A 10,810-nucleotide genomic window follows, 5' to 3' on the forward strand; every position below is an offset into this window, starting at 1 on the left:
AGAGACATAATGAACGTCATACATCTAGTGTATTAAGTGAGTGCAAGGTCAAGAGAGCAGGTGCACTTCCATAACTACTGTAAGAGAGAAATGAACTGAAGGTCTTTGGAAAGTCACCAAAAACGTTTCATAATGACTGATGCCTTTTTTAAAACCATGTGAAATGCATGCACTGGGGCAAACGTTTTTAATTATTCCATCCTCGATATCAGAAGCATAGCCATAGACTACCAGATTAGTATTTTTCTGAAACAGTTCAAAATCACAACACATCTTTCATTCAACACCAAAATCATGTTTAGAAGTTTAAAGTTAAAGTACCTTAAATCATAACACATCTTTCATTCAAAACCAAAATCATGTTTAGAAGTTTAAAGTACTTTAAAATCTTCCTCCTTTCACCCTGCGTGCGGTCTCCAGGCGGTCCAGCTTGGCGAGGTTCTCCTTGAGTAGTTTGGAGCCCGGTGAGAGCAGTAGAGCTCGCTCGTAGTACGTCCTCGCCGCAGCATAATCTCCCTGGAGACACAACATGAGCGTATTGGTGAAGAGTTGTTATCCCCCAAAAAGGGGCGTAAAGCACATGGCACACGTCACGTCGGTTACGCGTATATAAACTCTAGGCTTCATCCACTCACTCCCTCTCCTCTTTGCGGCACAGGACTCACTACTCCCTCCTGAGGGTCTCTTGATGTTTCAGTGTACACAGCATACATGCACAACACTTTATTTTATACATGACTGACTCCTGTATATATATAAATAAATCAAGATTCAATTGGACGCTGCAGTGTGGTCTCCCTGCTATGTTTTGGCTGCTGAGCCAGGCAGTCGCACACGCACACGCACACGCACACGCACAAAAACAGAACAGTTTGAAGCTATCTATCTCAGTACCTTGATATGTTGTATTCCTCCCATGTTCATCCAAGCTTGGGACTGGTCAGGGTTAAGTTGTACTGTCAGCTTGTAGCTCTGTGAGAACACATAGACAGAACCCAGGTCAAAATTTTTTGTACTTAAGTGTATTTTAAATATATTTAATTTTCTATAAGTATATTTGAAGTACACTACATTTTTTAAGTACAGTACTTAAATATGTTTTTAAAAATATACTTATAGTTGAGTGTATTTTAATCACATTTTAAATACATTTATATTTTTAAAGTAATGTACTTAAATATAGTTTTAGAAAATATACTATTAGTGTATTGTATTTTAAGTGTATTTTAAATGTATTGGTATTTTTTAAGTAATGTGCTAAAGTGTGGTATTAGAAAATATACTATTAGTGTATTGTATTTAAGTGTATTTTAAGTGTATTTGTATTTTTAAAGTAATGTGCTAAAGTGTGGTATTAGAAAATATACTATTAGTGTATTGTATTTTAAGTGTATTGTAAATGCATTTGTATTTTTAAAGTAATGTGCTAAAGTGTGGTATTAGAAAATATGCTGTTAGTGTATTGTATTTCAAGTGTATTTTAAGTGTATTTGTATTTTTAAAGTAATGTGCTAAAGTGTGGTATTTGAAAACATACTATTAGTGTATTATATTTTAAGTGTATTTTAAGTGTATTTGTATTTTAAAAGTAATGTGCTAAAGTTTGGTATTAGAAAGTATATTTGAAATGTACTTACAGTTAAGTATGACTTTAGTATATTAAAGGATAGTTCCGGCGTAAAATGAAAGTTTCACCATCGCTTTCCCATGCCACATAATGTATCTAATGATGAGCCATTCTGGGCAATGCCGCGCCGTTATGGAGTTTGCTAATTTTAAGCTTTTTGGCGAAAAACGCAGCCAATGCATCACGGCGGGGCCAATTATATGCCTATTATTTTCTGATGTTTCCCCGCTATAAACAACTTCAAAAACGATACACACTTCATCACAAAGGTCTCGTCAATCAAACCGAGGCACAGAGACGATCATCGGACCACACAGTCTTTCACTGGTCAGTGTTTTCAGAGGTGTCTCACTGTTGCAACTCTCTGACCCGGATGCATGCTACTCAATCAGGTGGCTAGGTAGGCTAAACATGGTCCGCGGTAGGTAGGCAGACTACTCTTACAAAGTAATTGCAACACGGTATAATATAACATGGATTCAACTTTGTAATAACACACCACTGGTGGTGTACTTACATCTGTAAGAGCACTTCTAGTACGACTTTATAAAATTCCTCCAGCCCTCCTCCGTTGCGTAATGGTCCAGACCTCGCGCGCCCTGGTGTCTACTTCATTGAAACTACTCTAGCATGCTTGACATCAACCACATCGAATGCCTCAGGTCGCACAATTTCACAATTTCATTTGCCATCCCGCGCTAGTTTGTTTTGACAGTTTATTTATCTCCTGTAGTGGGCTACATTTACTGCACCTGTATTCCTTCCCAAAACAGAGTGCTTGTTGGCAAAGACGCGCGGTGTTGCAACCAGTTTCACAGATTCACAGACAGTCAAGATTCATGAGCCAGACACATTTACACATGTTTCTCTCTCTTCAAACATACCTCCATAGCCATGCGCCTTTTTGGTACAGCATTCATCTTTAGACGGTTTCGTTTAGGTGTTCCAGCTCCCTTACTCTTCTTGTAGTCATCATCCTCGAAATGCTCCCTCCATACATGGTAGTAGCGATCCCTCAGGGTTTTTATGTCAGTTTCGTCCACTTCTAATGCTATTAGCCATTCCCGTAATATGGCTGGTTTAGACAGTGGCAGTCGGTGAAAACGGTCGGGGTTCCAGCTTTTCATTTTACGGTCGCAGCCGGTGTAAGAACCGCGGACCATGTTTAGCTACCTAGCCACCTGATTGAGTAGCTTGCATCCGGGTCAGAGAGTTGCAACAGTGAGACACCTCTGAAAACACTGGCCAGTGGTCCGATGATCTTTTCTGTGCCTCGGTTTGATTGACGAGACCTTTGTGATGAAGTGTGTATCGTTTTTGAAGTTGTTTATAGCGGGGAAACATCAGAAAATAATAGGCATATAATTGGCCCCGCCGTGATGCATTGGCTGCGTTTTTCGCCAAAAAGCTTAAAATGAGCTAACTCCATAACGGCGCGGCATTGCCCAGAATGGCTCATCATTAGATATATTATGTGGCATGGGAAAGCGATGGTGAAACTTTCATTTTACGCCGGAACTATCCTTTAAGTACACTTGTACAAAGTTTGATTTTAGTACCAAAAACTCAACTTAAAATGTGTTAAAGCTCTACTTAATTATATTTCAAGTGTATTTAAGTATACTATAAGTTGTCCCAAAATAACACAACTTAAGTATGTACTTCTGCAGCATAGGTAATTAGAGATTACTTTAATGTTTTTTTATATACTTTTGAAATATATTTAAATTGTACTTAAAATAAATATATTTGAAATGTGCTTAAAGTAAAATCTACTTGTAGTATACTTAAAATACATTTAGAGTCAGTACACTTAAAATGTACTTAAAGTGATTTTTGTTAATATATTTGAAATGTACTTAAAGTAAAGTATGCTTTAGTACATTAAGTGCACTTGTACAAAGTTTGATTTTAGTACAAAAAAGTAAACTTAAAATATGTTTAAGCTCAACTTAATCATACTTCAAGTGTATTTAAGTGTACTATAAGTTGTCCCAAAATAACACAACTTAAGTATGTACTTCTGCAGCATACTATAAAGTACTTTCTTGTGATCTTGAAATAGATTTGTAGTATACTTGAAATACACTAAACTGCATGCTAAAGTACACATTAAACATATTTTAAAGTGAATTAGTAAGTATATTTTAAAATGCACTTAAGTTAAGTATGATTTTAGTATATTAAGTACACTTGTACAAAGTTTGATTTTAGTACAAAAAAGTCAACTTAAAATGTGTTTAAGCTGTACTTAATCATATTTCAAGTGTATTTAAGTATACTATAAGTTGTCCCAAAATAACATTCTTTAAATACACACTTTTGAAGTATATTTTAAATACAAAAATACATACTTATTAAGTATATATTAAGTACACTTTTTTAACTTGGGAAACCTCCAACATTAGTCTGACTAAGGCAGTAATTAGAATTTGTCTGTGCATGTAAATGTACTGACACGTGCACAACAAACACAAGAGCGAGCCACATTTCATTTGCTGCACAACTTCATGTTTCGCTGACTGAGCTACATTACACAGAGAATAAAAATCATATAGAAGAAGTGGAGAAATCAAAACCAGAAGGGAAGGAAAATTACCCCCACCTACCTACCCATACTGTAATCGCCCTCCAATTACACTGACTAACTCATGACCAATGATTTCATTAGCTGTATAACCCACCACATACCACCACAACCCCCAGGGAACATTAATGAAACTGAAAATGATACTTGAACCCCACAATTAAGGCTTTTAGGTCTTATGTATGGTCTGTGCTTATCAACTCAGAACACTCTGTGATTCCTCCCATGATCTCTCTCTCTCTCTCTCTCTCTCTCTCTCTCTCTCTCTCTCTCTCTCTCTCTCTCTCTCTCTCTCTCTCTCTGATGCACCTATCCAGATAGGAAGATAAAGGGCAGAGAAGAAAGAAAGAAACAATGTAGAGCGACTGATGGTGGAAAGAAAGAAACGGACAAGAAGCAGTGTGAGAAATAATTACATTTGGCTGCAAAGGAGACGTGGGCTTGCAGAGATGCTTAGCAGCTATGCAGAGAAGGAGAGGGGGGATCAAAGAGAGAAGAGAAGAGAAGAGAAGAGAAGAGAAGAGAAGAGAAGAGAAGAGAAGAGAAGAGAAGAGAAGAGAAGAGAAGAGAAGAGAAGAGAAGAGAAGAGAAGAGAGAGTATGTGCATACTTGAGATTCCAGATGCACAGGAAGAAGCAGACGATGAAAGAGAGAAGAGAAGAGTAGAGAGAGGGAGAAGTGAAGAAGAAAGAGAAGACGCATGGCACCTCAAAGGCTCGGTCCAGCTGGTTCATCTCTCGCAGCTGTTTGCCCTTGGAGAAGTGGAGATCCGCCTGAATGCTGTCGTCTGACGGGCTATGCGGCAACGCTCGATCCAGAGCATCTAACGCCTGATACACACGCACATGCACACATATATACACACACACACACACAGAAAATATATGGTAAACATATTCATTAGAAATGCTGATAAACAAAAATGCAATAAGTCGTACATTATGCAGACTTTATGAATAATGTACCTTGAATTCCTTGCGCAAATTAATTAACTGTACACTAAATGACTATAAACGAAGGCATGGTGTGTGTGTGTGTGTGTGTGTGTGTGTGTGTGTGTGTGTGTGTGTGTGTGTGTGTGTGTGTGTGTGTGTGTGTGTGCGCACGCGCACATGTGTGTGTGTGCGCCCGCGCACGCCTGCATTGCGTGTGTTCATTCATGCATTGACTGGTACATGAAAAAGGTCATTTCGCAGAATAATTAACCTTCAGCCAAAGACCTCTAAGCTTACCAATATGAACAGAAAGATACTGTACATTTCTCTCAGCTCATACTCATACTGTGGTCTCTTCCCAACACATTTATGTGATACACTATACTATAATATTGGGTTAAACTTTATTTGACACCGTTGCCATATGCATGACATTACAGTGTCATAATAGTGTCATGATGCAGTCATAGATAAACATTTTATGACTGTTGGCCTTAAGAGACATTCGGTTGTCTTTGCCGGAATGTCACTTAAGGCCAACCGTCATAAAATGTTTATGACATGGACATAATGTTTATGATGCATACATAACTGTGCCATGACATTGTTATGACACGGTAATGACATGCCTATGACACCGGCCTCAAGTAAAGTGTTACCTAATATTGTACTAATCTATACAATCCTTACACTATACAATGACACAAAAAGTAATGCTGTGAACTATACTGTGTCTGTACACGGTACAACTTATGTTAGTGGAGAGCAGTTTGGAGCAAGTCAAGTCGTCTGCGGTAACCAGTGGGATATCTATAGCCGTACAGAGCCCCCTCAAATGGTTCCTTTAAATCTCCCAGTGATTCACTCTTCACCTCACAACCTGACTTCACATTGCCATCTCAACTCATTGCCTATGAACTCGGCCCACTAAAGCCTGATACATAGTCATACTGTGCAGACTTGGGGTAAAGCATAGACGTACTGTCAGCGGGGTGTATATTCCTCATAGTCGTCCTGCGTGCGAATGCAGGAAAGGGCGTGGTGTTTTTTCCCGGCGAGAATTTAATGACGTCAATTCACCTCCGTGACAACAGGGGGCGAACTAACTCATTCAGTTGAGCCCAGTCCCTAGAATGAATCACAAAGCTAACCAGCTGGCTATCTAAAACGTAATATTCCACTAGTAGCCTACTTCTAAAAGTTGGGGCATAATTACTTGTAGATGGTACAACATCAGTTTCTTTTTAGTCAAATATTACATGAGATTAAATGCAAGACAAACACCGTTTTAAAAGACAATAGACAGCCTGAATGGCCATTCACACCTGGGGCCTAATAGTAGCTAGCCAGCTAAATCAGTCATTACAAACACATGCTATGTTCCAATACTCGTACTGTCCGCCCTTTCCGCACTGTGTTTGGCTACGCAGGGTGTTCCATTTCTAAACGCGACGGTAAAGTGTACTGTAAATTACCCGGATAACGCCCCCAAAACGGCCATTTTTCGAAGTGTGGAGTTACTGTACACTTTTCGCACTCAACGGCCGCCATGTTTGTGACGTAGTTGAGTGTCAGATCTGTCAAACGGTTGAATCTCCGTGATGACAGCATAGTTTTGATTCCAAAGACAATCGCCATGTGTATTAGAGGCAGGGGTAACTTTAAAAAGTGTCAGCATAACGAACAGTGCCTTCCGTGATGAATTGCATATTGGCGGTTGGTAAACTCGGATGACACGCGACCAACCGTCATTTCCGTTAAGTGTATCAGACAGAACGGGAATCGGAATGTACTCGCCTCGTGAATCGCGGAGGGTGGAAAGGGTACTTCACTGCACTCAAACAAGGTACACAGTACAGAGGGTGAATAATGGAACACACCATCAAAGCTAGTTGACTAGCCACCTGAAACGTAATTCTACCACTAACAAAGATGCTTCTTGCTATTAATTTAAAAAGTTGTGGCGTAATTAGACATGAATGATAGCATACAAGATTCTCTCTTTATTCATGTTTTACAGTTCAGGTGGTTAAAATGCCAAACAAAAGCCGTTTTTAAATACAATAGATACATCTTATGGCCATATTAACAGCTAGCTTAGCAACTGTCAGCCAAACCCATTCAAACTCTACAGGACATTAGCGAACCCCGTTTTAGAAGCTAGCTGCCACACTACAAATCAACAAAGAGGCTTCTTGCTATTAATTTAAAAAGTTGTGGCGTACTTAGATATGAATGATAGCATACAAGATTCTCTCTTTATTCATGTTTTACAGTTCAGGTGGTTAAAATGCCAAACAAAAGCCGTTTTTAAATACAATAGATAATGGCCATATTAACAGCTAGCTTAGCAACTGTCAGCCAAACCCATTCAAACTCTACAGGACATTAGCGAAGCCTGTTTTAATGAGCTAGCTGCCACACTACAAACGAACAAAGAGGCTTCTTTGCTACTACCACACTACAAACTTATATCATTTTCATGATGGCCTTTTATGGATATTTGGAAGTTGTACTACTGAAATAAAACACCGTTTCTCTTCTCCCTGTCAAGTAAACTCAAACCTCCACAGGTTCCTTCAAACCTCCGTAGGGTAGAAGAATAGAACACCACTGACCTATAAGGTCCAAGTACTCGCTGAACTGCTGCAAGCACATTGACCAATCACAGTGCAAGAGCATAGCTCAGCTCACGGACATTTCAGCCTGGGAGAACCATGCGTGTACCGCAGCCAGGGGTTGTTTTATCGCTGCACAGGGGGGCGTGGTGGCTACTTTTCTGTGCTGCACCTCCGTGGAGGTGCTACTCTGAATCCCCCTTAAGGGGACTGTGCGTGTGCGTGTGTGTGTGTGAGACCCCGGGAAATGCACGTAAGGCGTGTGTGTGTGAGAGACGGGGGACTGAGAGGCAGACTGTTGCTGCCTGACTGTAATTTATTCCGGGCCTCTCCAGGAGCAGACTTATCCATGGGCAGACAGAGAAGTCATAAATCGCTTTTTATTTACCCAGCAAAATAGCCCATGCATAAATTCCATTACAGGAGTTTCTGGAGGTAGGGAATACGAGACGGATGAGAAAGAGAAAGAAAGAAAGAAAGAAAGAAAGAAAGAAAGAAAGAAAGAGTAATGGAGGCAAAAAAATACTCAACCAATTTTTGTGTGTCACAAAGATGACTGTTACCACTGAGAGTGGGAAGGATAGTAGAATAGTGCAGAGGGATACGCAGGCTATGTGACGATGCAGATAAAAACTGGAGGTGAGGTATTACAAGGCAGGCCACCAAGTCATATCTGAATATCAAGAAGAATTCCTGCCATTCCCCTGTGATAAAAGCGTGGGATGACAACACAGACATTGTATGTGACATATCGAATGTCACACATACATATCGAATTTGTCATAGACTGTGAAGAGAAAAAAGCACCTTGGACTATATCCCGCTTACCTCAGTGTGGTTCCCCCGCTTGCTGTGGGAGATGGCTGAGAGGAGTCTGTAAGACTCGATACAAGTGGAGCTCTTGGATATGACCCCCATGGTCATCTTTTCAGCCTCCTTGCTGCGACCTGCCATGGCCAACACGTGGGCCTGAGCAACGGAAGGAAAGGGTGATTTAACCCCTTACATGGCATAATAAAGTTGCTGGCATTATTAAGTCGCTGTTACCAGAATGGCAATGACCAAGTCATAGTGCATTACTAAAGGCCCTGTGTTATGCCATGGTAGTGTAGTACTATGTCAGTCATGGGTGAGCGGTTAGGGCGTCAGACTTGCATCCCAGAGGTTGCCAGTTCGACTCCCGACCCGCCAGGTTGGTGGGGGGAGTAATCAACCAGTGCTCTCCCCCATCCTCCTCCATGACTGAGGTACCCTGAGCATGGTACCGTCCCACCGCACTGCTCCCCATGGGGCGCCACTGAGGGCTGCCCCCTTGCACGGGTGAGGCATAAATGCAATTTCGTTGTGTGCAGTGTGCAGTGTTCACTTGTGTGCTGTGGAGTGCTGTGTCACAATGACAATGGGAGTTGGAGTTTCCCAATGGGCTTTCACTTTCACGCTTTCACTTTCACTACTATGGTAGTTAGCTTTTCAATTACTACAGTGTACACTATGGGGCTATGGGAGAGAGAGAGAGAGAGAGAGAGAGAGAGAGAGAGAGAGAGAGAGAGAGAGAGAGAGAGAGAGAGAGAGAGAGAGAGAGAGAGAGAGAGAGATAAAGAGCGATAAAGAGGATAAAGTTAGTGTATGAGAGGGATGAGATGCAGACAGGCACACAAAAGTCAGAAGAAGACAAAGGTGAGGGGTGGTGAACATCACACACAGATCTAAATATAAAACTGGAGCAGTGAGGAGCAGCAGCAGTCTTCCAAAGGCCCTCAACAAAATCTGACATTACATCGAGAGCCTCCCCTGAGACTTCATTAGGCATAAATCTCTCTCTCTCTCTCTCTCTCTCTCTCTCTCTCTCTCTCTCTCTCTCTCTCTCTCTCTCTCTCTGCTAAAAAAAACACATAGTGTCTTTGAGGGCTTGCTGCCGGGGTTTTTGAGTTTTACGTAAAACGTGTGGTTTGTGGGAAAAGCAACTTCCTGTGGGTTTGTCCCATTATCAGCTCCATTAATGCGCCATGGAAACACTACAAGGTTACATTAGTTATAGGGCATTAGCATAGACGGCCCTGGCAGGGAGGCTTAGGTTCACCGCTAACATGGTCTCAGCTTTCCCTTAATGTTACTGGCCAAGTGGAAGACGGCTGAATGTGGGGCTCATAAACACAATACTGTTCTTACTACGTGTGTGTGTGTGTGTGTGTGTGTGTGTGTGTGTGTGTGTGTGTGTGGTCATTATTGAAGTTTTAAAATGTCTAGCAGCATCCCTGCCATAGAGGGAGGTATAGCAAAATTTTAAGTGACCTTCATCCTGTTACAAGTTGATGAAGCACTGCAACGTTTTTGCTTTCTAACGGTTACTTTCTAATGTCAAAGAGAACAAAAAACCTTTCCATCTCAGGGAGGTTGTCCAGATGTTTACAGCTTAACTCTTTGGATCTCATTGGCTTACAAAGACTACATAGTGTTGCTCTGTGTCTGAACTGAACTGACCAGGACCAGGGCTCACGGAGTGTTTCCCAAAGCCAACTTAGCAAAGAACCATCGCAGGTTGACACGTAACTCTAGGAGCAATCCACGAGTGGTCTGGGGGAGCTGGGAGTGCTCTTAACGCGCTAAGATTGATCGTAGCGGCATGGCGCAGTGGAGACACCCATAGTAAAAGAGGAAACTTGCGCTTCAAGTTCATGTTTTAAGACAGGAGTGTAAATATCATGGCACCACAGTTGACACCGCAACGAAAATAAGAAGGTAACATTAGGCTAATTGTGGATGTGCATAAAATAAAAGCAATGTGTTTGGAAATATTTTACAGGCAGTAAAATAGCTCGGCTGTGTTTGATAAACCTGGGCATAATTAAACTTAGGGGTGTGCAAAATAATCGTCATATCGATGCATTGCGATACTTACTCTCACGATACAATGCATCGATTCATGACAAGGTATCGTGATACTTATTTTCTCAATATACTGCATGGATTCATGACAATTGATTATTTGATTCGATTTGATTCGATTTGCCACGGGTTATTTTGTTCAGTAGAGAATAGGTAA

General features: G+C 41.0%; 1 pseudogene; it reads right to left on the reverse strand.

The window, feature by feature from the left end:
• Positions 1-206: 206 nt before the first annotated feature.
• Positions 207-10,810, reverse strand: part of LOC134464803 (protein O-mannosyl-transferase TMTC1-like) — a 116,921-nt pseudogene continuing 106,317 nt past the window's right edge.

The sequence above is a fragment of the Engraulis encrasicolus genome, chromosome 15, assembly GCF_034702125.1.
Source record: "Engraulis encrasicolus isolate BLACKSEA-1 chromosome 15, IST_EnEncr_1.0, whole genome shotgun sequence".
Taxonomy (NCBI): domain Eukaryota; kingdom Metazoa; phylum Chordata; class Actinopteri; order Clupeiformes; family Engraulidae; genus Engraulis; species Engraulis encrasicolus.